General features: G+C 35.5%; 1 protein-coding gene and 1 pseudogene across 1 annotated transcript in view; both read left to right on the forward strand.

Annotated features, from left to right (window-relative positions):
- The first annotated feature begins 510 nt into the window (after positions 1-510).
- Positions 511-665, forward strand: LOC128249218 (U2 spliceosomal RNA; annotated as a pseudogene).
- Positions 666-1,641: 976 nt separating this feature from the next.
- The window catches only part of LOC106884397 (glyceraldehyde-3-phosphate dehydrogenase), a 41,167-nt gene continuing 29,880 nt past the window's right edge, over positions 1,642-12,928 (forward strand). The window contains exon 1 of the mRNA XM_089361083.1: positions 1,642-1,742. The gene's annotated coding sequence lies outside the window, so the exon portion shown is untranslated. The remainder of the gene's footprint in view (positions 1,743-12,928) is intronic.

Consider the following 12,928-nt stretch of genomic DNA (forward strand, 5'->3'; position numbering starts at 1 on the left):
AGTCGAGTATTCCACAGACATCTTTTCACAATAAAAAATAGATACTATTAAAAACAAAAGGTAACATTAGAAAGTACTGTTTATTGTTATTTGGAGGCAGTTTTGCATGTTCCAACAAGACTCAGCTACCACCTCTCATGCAGCTTGCATGGCCCAGGAGGGGATGGCTGAAAATTTTCATGATCAATCATTGTCATGGCTGATGCTGGTATCACGTAACTGGCACATAAAAAGTACCCATTACACTCTTGGAGTGGTTGACGTTAGGAAGGGTATCCAACCATAGAAACCATATCAAATCAGATTGGAACCTAGTGCAGCCCTCCGATTTACCATTTTTAAAATATGAAATAAAATTTATTTTATAGAGGATTTATGTATAAATGACATTTCTATAAAATAATCTAATAAAAATTTATCATAATTTTGAAAATAAGTGAATACCATGTTTTTGAAATATAACTTTTATTAAATGTTATTAAGAGATACTCAGTTTCCCAGAATTTTGGTATAGTTTTCTTGAATTCCTGGGGTTTGCTGAACCCAATCAGAGACCATCGATATTAAACTGATTTTTAGAACGAGGCGAAGAGTTAGGGGCTTGCTCCGCCTTTGTCACGGGTTGGCCTGGTATATCAGTACTTCTAGGATTCAGCCCATCTCCCACCCGGGAGATATCAATAAAATTAGGAAAACGCTGCTTCAAGTGAAAGATAACAAGATTACATGACAAGGGAGGTAACTTCTAAGTTACTAAAATGAGACCATCAGAAGGTCTTTTTTTTACTGTATCTCAAACAACTAGGTAGTAATAAATTCTAGGAAGAGGCACAAAGCAGAAGGTCTTAAGGGAAGAAGCATCCTCATCCACTGTAAAGGGCCACACCACTCTGAAGTGGTGTGGCATCCATTCTAAAGTGGTGTGGCATCCAGCCTCGCAAACTTGAGACTGCAACCACAAACAGTTCCATACCTCATTGTAACAGAAAACAGGTTTGAAAATGGTTATTTTCACTTATTTCACTCATTTTATTGCGGCCATGCTGAGGCACCACCTTGACAGGTTTAAGCAGTATTTTTTTTTCTAAGCCTGGTACATATTCCATCGGTTTCTTTTTTTTTTTTCCTGAAGACGTAAACAAACCAGCACCGGTTGTGAAGCAATGGTAGGAGCAAACAAAGCACGTACGGACATACACACCTATATACGACGGTCTTCTATCAGTTTTCGCTTACCAAATCTACTCCCAATGCTTCGGTTCCACGTTGTGGGATTGAACGCAGATTACGTGGTTGGGAAGCAAACTTCTTACCACACAGCCACGTCTACGCCTGTATGTGTATATATGGAAATAAAAATAATAAAATATTTAGAAAATTCTTTTCAGAATCGTAATTTCTGTTCTATGAAAGGCAGGAAAATTTAGGGGGAAAAACCCCATCCTTTACATTTACCATCGGGCATGGATCTTCGATGGATAGCTATTCCAAAAAAAAAAAAAAAACTACCCGAAACCGATTACTATTTTAACGTCGAAAATAAAAGTATACAAAAGACATTTTGGTAATCTTCAAGTTTAGGGGATAAAAAAAAAAAAATATATTCAAGGGAAGTAACTGAACGTCTTACCAGTATTCTCCGTACATCTCTGTTTATAAATAAATCACACACGTGATTTAATTGACGTTAGGGTTAGGGTGTGATTTATTTATAAACAGCTAGAAGAAAACGGATAATACTGGTAAGTCGTTCAGTTATTTCCCTTGAATATTTTTATTTATTTTGTTTATCCCCCTAAACTTGAAGATTACCAGACATTTTTATTATTGATTATTGTAGTATAGATTCTCATTCATATCTCATCAAATTTCTTACAATATCTGTGTGTGTGGGTGTACGCGCGTGCGAGCGTGTTTTGTGCAACGAAATATCATGATGTCTTTTAAACTTGAAATATTACGTAAACAATAATAGATCATCACCGGTATTTATCATTTTATTTTATCGGCCTCACCAGAAGGACGAAAGTCAAAGTCCACTTCAATGAGATTTGAACTCACAATCCAAAGAGCCTTAATTAAATACAGCAAACATTTTAAAGCCACAACAATCGCGCGCGCACGTGTATATATTTATGGGTGTGCGTGATTAGCTTTAATATGTTCACGACTACCATAACCTTTTCCCTTTTTTTTTATACGTATTTCTGCACATATAATGTCAACTAAGTACCGTTAGAAAGTCAACTGTTCTGTGATGTTTTTTTTTCTAGATATACTATATTTCGGTAGTGAATCTTAACCCATAAAATGCTCCGATTTGCACTTACATAGCATGGACTGCTGAGCACATTTTATGGAAATAAGACTACCATGCACACATAAAAAACAAAAAATAGAATAGCTTCTTAGTATATAATAGTAGCAAGTTTTACATCTGAAAAGTCATTAGTTGAACTATTAGTCCTCTTGCATTCTGTGGGGTATCGGAGCGTTTGAGTGACATTAGACCCCTAACAAACGCCCATAAATTAAATGCATCTATCTGGGCCACGTTCGTGCCCTGTCGACCTGCGTCTGACGTCGACGATCGTGGTCTGTCGCGTTTTAATGTGTTAATGACACATTAGGAGGTTAAATAAATATGTTTGTGCTTCAGGGACGTGATATGATTCAGAATTTGTTAATTAAAGATAATTAAGATCAGAGTATACCACCGACTTTGTTTCCTCATAACTTTCAGAAAAATACATTTTGTCATGAAATTTTTCAACGAATATCTTTCTGACAGTGTAGATTACAATTATAGCAGAATTTAAAGTGGAAGAAAAAAAAAAAAAAATTGTAAGCGCGCACTCAAACATACTGACATAAAGAATCCTTTTTTTTTTTTTTTTTTCGAAATTTCAAGTTTCATTTTGTAGATAAATGTGATGCCTGTCAATTTGTACGTGTTCGCCCACTAATTTTTTTTTCTTTTTTCTTCACATTAAATTCCAATAAAAGCGTAATCTAAACTGCTTGAAAAGTATTTGTAAAAAAAAACAAAAACATCATGAAACAATTCATTCGTTTGAAAATCATGAGGAAACAAAGTCAAGAGGAACACGTGTATGTGTACGGAAAATCTTAATGACATATTAGGAGATTAAATGAATAAGTATGTTTGTGGTGTTCAAGTCGTGATATGATTCGAAATTTGTTACGTAACAATATTTTTTAAAAAATGTTACAAACAGAAATTTCAATAATCAAATATTTCACTTCGTTTTTTTTTTTTTTTCCATTTTTTAAAACCGACATTTAAATAGGAATTAACGTGCTTTCACTATACATGGTTAACGAGAATGGTAGAATGAGACTATAGTGATGATCTGAGCCGGCGAATTGCAGTACAAATATATATATATATATAACATGGCCTTGTGCCAATAATAGAAAGCACCTAATTTTAGTTATAACCTTCACCGAAACATTGTATGGTAAGCAATGACAAAGAGGTGAAGGACGAAATATTATCCCCCGTCAGCTAACTCTCCTCCCTCCATCCACCATCACCACCTCTATAACTTCCCCATTCGCTAAATGTAGAATGGTAGAATGTTGCAATGGTTTACTATGTTAAGGTGTTGCTGTATAATACCTTTGTATCAATATACGTGTCCGTATTTCCCCTCTCTTCTCATTCTCTTTCTCTTTTCCCCCCCTCTTTCTATCTGTGTGCGTACTATAAAAATATATACATAATGCTAGCATACCCGTGTCGTAAAAAATGCCGAATATTTTATTAATGATAGGAAATGTCGCATCAACACACGATGGGAGAAACCATTGCTAAATGTCAGCAATCTAGTAAATAAAATGTACATACACACAACTGAAATACTTGAAAGATAAGATAGAGGCGCACCATCTTGATTGAAAACATCGCCTGCATAATGTGTGTGTGTGTGTGTGTGTATGAATATATATGTACATATACATAAATATAGGCATACATACTTATATATATACTTACACGTGTGTGTGTGTGTGTGTGTATATATATATATATATATATATATATATATATAGTGAGTTCAAAAAAGAAAAACGACAAAAAAACAACAAAAAACAACGCGAGGACGTGATACAGATATTGATATATATATATATATATATATGTATATATATACACATACATACATATACACACATGTACATATACATATATATATTGGTAGTTGGTGTGTATATATATATATTAATGTTTATACATATATATATGTATAGACATATATATATATACATATATATGTGTATATGCATATATATGCACACATGCATACATACACATACATACATATACATGTATGTATGCATATGTGTGTGTGTATATATATATACATACATATACATGAACATATATATATATATATATATATATATTTACTTGGAGAATGGAGCAACAAATACAAGAAAAAGCATTTTCGTTGGACTAGATAGCCATTGTTTTATTATGTGGAGCTTGTGAAATGAGTCAGTGTAGAGATTTAGGTTATGTAATGAGTCATTTTGTATATTATGTCATAGTCACTAACGTACGTTTCGATCCAGCCAGTGGTTTGGCCGACCTACCACTTACCTATATATATATATATATATATAAATAATACAAAATGGGACAGTGGCGTATGCACACTTTGTCTCTCTATATGTATGTGTGTATATATATATATATATAGACACACATACACATACAGGGTGTGGTGAATAAACTGTCGTCTGAATTATGCAAAAATGAAAATAACACTGACATCTCATTTTGACAGATTTATTTATCAAAATTACTTATAAATATCTTGAAATACTAAAGAGTAAATTTATTCAATAAAATCACTATTGGCTTCAACCACAACCTCCAGACAACTTCGGAATCTCCTGTAACTCTTCTGGATGGTCTATTTGTTTAAGTTGGTGAATGCTGCCATAATCCTTGCCTTCAGTTCATCTTTGGTGTTGCAAGGAGTTTTGTTGGTCTCTCATTCAACTGCACTCCTCACATAATAATCAAGGGGGTTACAATCTAGGGAGTTAGGTGGCCAGATGTTAGGGGTGTTGTGGTCACAGAAACTGTCTGACGGCCATGGAGGCATAACATCACCATTACTAGTGGTCACTTGAAACACCATGATGTTGACTGAATGTTTGATTTTTATCACTTTCGATACATGTCCTCAGATCACATTGTCATCAGATTGACACCCAAACACTCTGAAATATTCATATTGGGGCTTCTGGTGTGAATGCCAAGCAGCACAGCATGTCGTTGCCAAATTTCTGGCAGAGTGAATTGCATCATGGTGGTGTTTTTGTCACAGATGGTGCTCAACTGACCCTACTATACTGTGTAGTCGATAAAATCAAAAACAATGTGCATGCATGAAATTGAAAATGGACTAAAACAAAAGAATAAAATGAAAGTGTGTATATATATATATATATATATATATATATGTATATGTATATATATATATATATATATATATATATATATATATATGTTGCCAGTGCCCCTGGACTGGCTTGTGCGGGTGGCACATAAAAGACACCATTTCGAGCGTGGCCGTTTTCGTGCGGGTGACACGTAAAAGCACCCACTACACTCTCTGAGTGGTTGGCGTTAGGAAGGGCATCCAGCTGTAGAAACTCTGCCAAATCAGACTGGAGCCTGGTGTTGCCATCCGGTTTCACCAGTCCTCAGTCAAATCGTCCAACCCATGCTAGCATGGAAAGCGGACGTTAAACGATGATGATGATGATGATGATATATATAGAAGGTTTGGAGATGATGTACAGGAATTATATATTAGAAAAAATAATAAGGTACTCAGATGTCTGGATGGTTGTACATTTACAGATTTTTATTAATATGTCACATGTTTTTATAAATTAGTGCTTGCATCTATTCTTGTAGATTCTCCAGATTTAATATATATATATATGTTCACATTCACGTAACATCTATAGACATTTTAAGTGAATGATAATATTTTGAAAACAAAGTTTGTAATATTCAGTTTCATATAGATATTTATATGTTTGTTTGTGTGTGTGAAACTGATATAGTAAATACAATTTATGATAAAAATTTGCAGTTTTATTTTGAGTAAAATGCTAGTGGCTTTCAGCGCAGAGTCTTCAAATGCTTTTCGCATGGTTTACCACCTCTGACTGTCACTCACTACCACTCCGTTTGTTGTTTTACTTTTCTTTCTGGCAAGCGCAACTGACTGGACACACATTGCATTTTATTATATGGCTACCTAACTCCCCAGACAGCAACCCCCCCACTTGATTTTCATGTGTGGGGTGCAGTTGAATGAGAGACCAGCAAAACTCCTTGTAACACCAAAGATGAACTGAAGGTAAGGATTATGGCAGCTTTCCGCCGGCCAGATATCATTGTGTGGTACCACAAAGAAAAGACATGTTCTATTGTATGAATCAGCTGCCCTCTAGACACCAAAGTGGTGAGAAAAAAAGCAAGAGAAAGAGGACTTCTATGGACCGTTGATAAGGAACTTGCAAATCCAGTGTCCAAGATACACTTTCAGATTCATAGCTTTTATTATTGGAGCAACAAGATACATAGCATTTTGTCGGGAACAAAGTATGGCTAAACTTTGGATCTTGGGGCGAGAATGCATATCTTTAATTCAGATACTACAAATAATCATGATATCTGGGAATATAAAAATCTGTAAAACCTTAAAATGTAAAGGAAGATAGTTAAAAGAAAATACTTCCCTTCACAACCTTGCTACCAAATTGGGTGATCAGTCAAAATTTACGCTAAAATTAAAAAAAGAAAGAGAAGAACATACATATATATTTATATATGTATATATGTGTGTGTATGTTACTTTGTATATATAATGTGTGTTTTAAAGTTATTGAAGATTCAGGTGTTATATTGGCTCTGATTTTTGTTTGCGTTTCTTTTTATTGTTTTAACAGTTGCTGATTCCATTTCAAACTGTTTCACAGTTTCTGTTGAATTCTTTCCATTCCATTTTTGAAGTTGATTTAGTATATGAATTTTTATTTCTACAGAATCACAAAAATATTTAACAAAACAAAAAAAATATTTCTAACTTTAGCATTAGTTTAAAGTTAGTTTGTTTTACTATCAAAGATATGAAATGAAAAACCAAAACAGAGATGATGAAGTGGGTTTTATTCTACATAAAGTAAAAATAAAAAAGTGAAAAAGGTCTGATCAATAAGTATCCGGAATCTTGCCATAGTAATGAAGCTAAAGCATGCCGAGTGAAGCCGCTTTACACAGATTGACTTTGAACTCTGCTGTGTATGCGCACTAAGTTTTAACATTGTAGCTCACTTCCAGTGTTTACAGCAGTGCTTGGAAAGAAGGTGAGTAGTATGTGATTGTGGCATTGACTATAACATCAAATTTTGCCAAAAGCTTAGTGATACCTGCTCAGAGGCCTTCACAAAGTTTTCAAAAGGTTTTCATTGCTCTTGACACAATCAAGAAGATCTTGTGCAACCAAAACCTGAGTGTGTTTTTGATCAGCTGAAAGCAGTTTTGGAACAAACTCGGCAGACATGCATCTCCTACCCAAATCTTCGGTGCTAATGGACTGAACTGAACCATAACTAATCTGCACATCCTCTGATAACTCATGGATGGTGATTCAACGATTTCCCCTCACAGCTGTAGGCACAGCTGCGATATTTTTCTCAGTTCTGCCGGTTGCAGGTGACCCACAACATTCGTCAATATCAACATTTTTCTGGCCATCTTCAAAATGTCTGAATCACTCGTGCATTTGTGCGCGACTCATACACTCCTCTCCATACACTTTCTGCACCCTTACATAAGCCTCTGAGCAGGTATTACCATGACAACTTTCTCTCTCATTTTCAATGCGACAATCACACACGCTACACACCTTCCTTCAAAGCACTGCTGTAAACAGCGGAAGTGAGAATGTTGAAACTTAATGCGCATGCACAGCAGAATTCAAGAACAATCTCCACCAAGCAGTTTCAGTCTGTGTGCTTTAGCTTCATTACTATGGCAACAACAGTCAGGATACTTATTGATCAGACCTCCTATATATATATATATATATATATATATATATATATATATAGAGAGAGAGAGAGAGAGAGAGAGAGATAGATATATTTATATACACACATATGTATGTCATCATCATCATCATTTAACATCTGTCTTCCATGCTGGTATGGTTTGGAATATATATATATATATATATATATATATATATATATATATATGCACAGAGAGAGAGAGAGAAAGAAAGAAAGAAAGAGAGAGACATATTCACACTACACACACACACACACACACACGCGCGCACTCATATGAAAAGGAACTCTCTCTCTATCTCTCTCCCTCTTCTAAAATAGACAAGAAACCTCAGTGTTGTAGTTGGTGTGTTTCGAAGAATGCATCACTTACTTACCTACTGCCTACCAATTAATCTGTTTTCCAACATTTCTTCATCATATGGTAGATAAGTCTGTCTGACAAACGCTAGCTACTTATAATTACTCTCAGTAAATGTAAAATGTACTTCAGTATACCATTATGATTCTGTTCCACCACAATCTATGCCAAAACTATTAAATAACTGCCAACATCATCAGTGATTGAGCCTCTGTGTGGTTTTACACAATCTACTTAATATAGCAGCCAAATTAGCCTTAAATCATAATTGTTGGCCACTGGATGGAGTATATTGGTACAATGTGGTTGTGGGTGCACTGTGCCATGTGTAAAATGCGGGGTGGTAGCAGCTGGAATGTTTTTTTAACTGCAGGTTTATCCACCACCAGAAGGGTTTGTTCAAAGTAAAATGATTTCAAATTCTTCGAGGAGATCCATCAAATTCATGTGCACGATATCGAAGAATAACTGAATGCCTCAAAAGATTGGTCATTGAATATGGGTCAACAAGAAAAATTGATTTTTTTGAAGAGTGTGGCATATAATTTGCATCAATTTTAAGTGATTGTAATCAATCATTAGTTATATCTTATTAAGTTTTTAAAATGACATTTTTTAAAAATACATTTTTCCACAGTATTTTACTTGAATCCTATCAATAAAATTCTCAATGATTAATTGATTTTCATGTTCACCTTGTTTTCTAAAGAGTTTATTTAAAATTGGACAAAAAGTCATTGGACAAAAACATCATCGGACAAAACGTTGTTGGACCAAAAGACATGGACGAAGTAATGTTGGACAAAGTGACATCGAAGGAAAATTCAGGTCATGCTTCCTTCAAATCCTATTCCATCACTTTTAAAAAGGGAAGGCCACACATTAGTTCTTGGAGTACTTTGTACACCTAAACAAAAACCTTGATCAGGATTGACCTGGAGGTAAATAACAACAACAACAACAACAACAACAGCTGCGACTATTTTTTCTCTTTTCTCTGTTATGGCATTGCATATCAAGGATTACATTATCTAATGTGCCCTTCCTTTCGTAAAATGTGATATGATTTGATAGAGATTTAGTTGTTAATTCTTGCTGGTTAAGGAGACTGAATAGAAGCTCCTTTAGACAAAGAGGGGCTTCAACTGAGAATATATTAACACTATAGCCAAAGGAAAATATTCCTCCTCCTCCTTGTCGTCGTCATCGACGCCACCATCATCATCACCACCACCACCACCACCACCACCAGTTATTGGTTGCAATTCCTGACAAAATGGGATTTGAACTCAAGATGCACAGAGATGCACCAGACACTGCAAGAAGCCCTGTCCAATGCCCTAACAATTCTGAAAATCTGTCAACCTGGACTGGTACTCTGTTTATGAATTTGAAAATATGAAAGGCAAATTTAACCTTGGTAGGATTTGAACTCAGAGTGCAGTGAGTCAAAACTAATACTTTGAGGCACTCTATCCAACATGCTAACATCTGCCATGGATGCCAAGCAGTGGTATTGAATCCAGGACTTTGTGGTTGTGAAGCAAACTTCTTAACCATTTGGCCATACTACACCTACATACACATACATACATGCACATATATAGATATGTAGACACATATATATGCATGTGTGTTTGTGTGTGTGTGTGTGTGTTTGTATGTATATATATATGTATACACACACATATTATATACATGTGTGTATATATATATAAAAAAATGGAGATATTACGGACAAGAGGAGCCAAACAGCCTGAATGATTTACTTTACAGATTTATTTTATATAATAAAAAAAGAACCTGAAAAATAAAAGTTAACATTAAATTTACTTCTTAATCTTGTATGCTTTGCAATTTCTTTTAAAATATTGCAGAGCATACAAATGATTCTGCTTTAAATGCGGTATTAGTTTCAGCATATCTTTTTAGCATATTCTGTTTCTTCTTTTTCTTTTATATATATTTCCTGGCAGTGGGTGAATATTGCAAATTCTATTAATACGTGAGGCAGTATTTGAAAGTTGAATCTTCATATCAGCTTTCATAGCTAATCTGTTTCTGAATCTTTTGGTTTTGGTGTAAAATAACGAACCAAGTCTCTCATAAATATTTTGATTGAAACAGCCCCAACCCGTAAATCGTATATTCAAGTATGTACGGTAAATTGGAAAGATCATTAGAATGTAAGAAGATAAAATACCTGGTGGTATTTGTTTTGTTCAACTCTCTACACTTTGGGTCAGTAAAATATATACTAGTCCAGAGTAGAGGATTAACAGAATACAGATTAGTGAAATCAATATTCTGCTAACGAACAGAACAGATTTGTGATATTTGTTCTGTTTTTTTTTTTATTATTTAGATATGAATTCTTGAGTGGTAAACTCAGAACTTTTAAGAGAGAGGTTCAGCCAGTACATCAGCCTGGGGTCTAGAGAGTACAGGAAGGGGTCTGGAAAGCCATGAAAGCTCCAGAGAGCAAAGGAGGGACCTGGAGAGCTATGAAGAGGTTTTGAGAGCTATGGAGGGGTCTGGATAGCTATGGAGGATCTATAGAGCCAGGGAGGATTCTGGAGAGCCATGGGAAGAGTTTGTAACAATACACTGGGCTTATTCCATTCACTAAACCTCATAGCTCCCTTGAATTTGGAGCAGAGCCCTTTTCTCAGAAATCTGAACATAGTCTTGTTCTGCTAGCCAAATTCTTACTCTTTGTATCCAGCATTTGCCAGAGGAGCATCTTGTTTTTTCTCTTCATTCATGACATATCAGTAAGGCACTCTACAATTCTCACCTTCTCTACTTGTCAATCCAGAGAGGTAAATTCTCTTACTCTTTCACTCTCCTTCTTTCATTCAGTCTCTCAGCAGTCGCCTGTAGATGAACATAGCTCTGACATGGACAACAAAACTTCAACTAATCCTCATTCAATAACTCAAAGCAGTTGTTTTAATACTGTAACTATAAAATAAACACCATTTCAGCTATTATTTTCTTCTTTCATTTATTCAATGCACTTTGAAAACAACCAACTTATCCATTACGTTCTTGGTGATCTGACATTTACCATACCTCCTATCAATTGTTGCATTTAACAACTCCAACTTGCCAACCATCAGCATACAAACCATTGCTTTTCCCGACAAACTGTTACATTTCTGGTAACTTTCTGGCTCTTTTAAAATGTTACAAGTTCATAGTGTTTGGTTTGTTCAGTTCTTTTGGCTACACAATCCTTGGACACCTCCCATTTGTATTTTTCTAGATTTCAACTGACTTACAGTAACCTGGAGGGCTAGACTCGATATTTCTCACCTGCTAAAGAAAACCAATTATCAGAAGTTGATTGACAAGCCACTTGTCAAGGGATGGCATGCAGTTTCATACCATAATGAAGTCAACTGCTGTGGCTTTCCAGCTAGATCAACACTCTATTTCCTGCAGAATATTGATCTAGAACAGGGTTTCTCAACCATTTTTTATCTATGGACCCCATTGATTACTATTTTATTCTGGTGGACTCCTATAGCCATTTGATATTTAAAAACTAGTTTTTTAGAAACTTCTTTCAAAATTCCTTTGTTTTTCACACATGGTTGAACAATGTGAGGCATTAGAGAAAGAAATCTGTTTCTTGCATTATATACCAATACATACATCTAAAGCAAAAAATTTTCAGGAACCCTTGGAATATTATTGTAGATCTCCATTTTACTATTTTGTTGCATGGACCCCCAAGAATCTTATAGGGACCTTCAGGGACAAATAGACCCCTATTGAGAACCACTGATCTAAAACCTAAACAAGTGAAGAAAGCCATTGAGATAGGCACAATAGCTGAAAACAGCTCAAGGTGGCTATGGTTGATAAGAGACAAGTGGAACCCTTCCCATAGGCGAAGGCTAATTCAGTCCTCACTGCCCCCATCCCTTCAAGCAAAGCGTACAGGCTAAAGGGTAAAATGCCTGTGTCCCTGACACACCCGCTGACGATATGGAAAGGTTACCAATATAGAAGAGTTTCGAAACACCTGAGTAGCTCCTGCAGCTTCTGCATGGAGCAAAGCATCTCCGAGGTCTATTTGTTGTGTGCATGTGTGTTTGCCCCCCTCCACTTGACAATCGTTTGTTTATGTCCCCATGACTTTGGAGTTTGGCAAAAGCAACCGATAGAACAAGTACTAGGCTTAAAAATAAGTACAGGGGTCAAATTGTTCGACTAAACCCATCCATATACAAATGGTACTTGCTTTATCTAGTGCTCAAGATATTTTCTTAAATAGTTCACTTTATACGGCTATGTACCAATACTGTTTTCTGTTCTGTTTTGCTTGAATCTAAGTCCTTTGGCCACCAGAGATAAAGTTGGCCAATTGGCATACTGATGTAGGCTACTGAGGTAGAAACACGAGTCCACGACTCTCCTCTTAATTCCAGACAGCAA

This window comes from Octopus bimaculoides, chromosome 12, assembly GCF_046866305.1.
Source record: "Octopus bimaculoides isolate indiv1 chromosome 12, ASM4686630v1, whole genome shotgun sequence".
Lineage (NCBI taxonomy): Eukaryota > Metazoa > Mollusca > Cephalopoda > Octopoda > Octopodidae > Octopus > Octopus bimaculoides.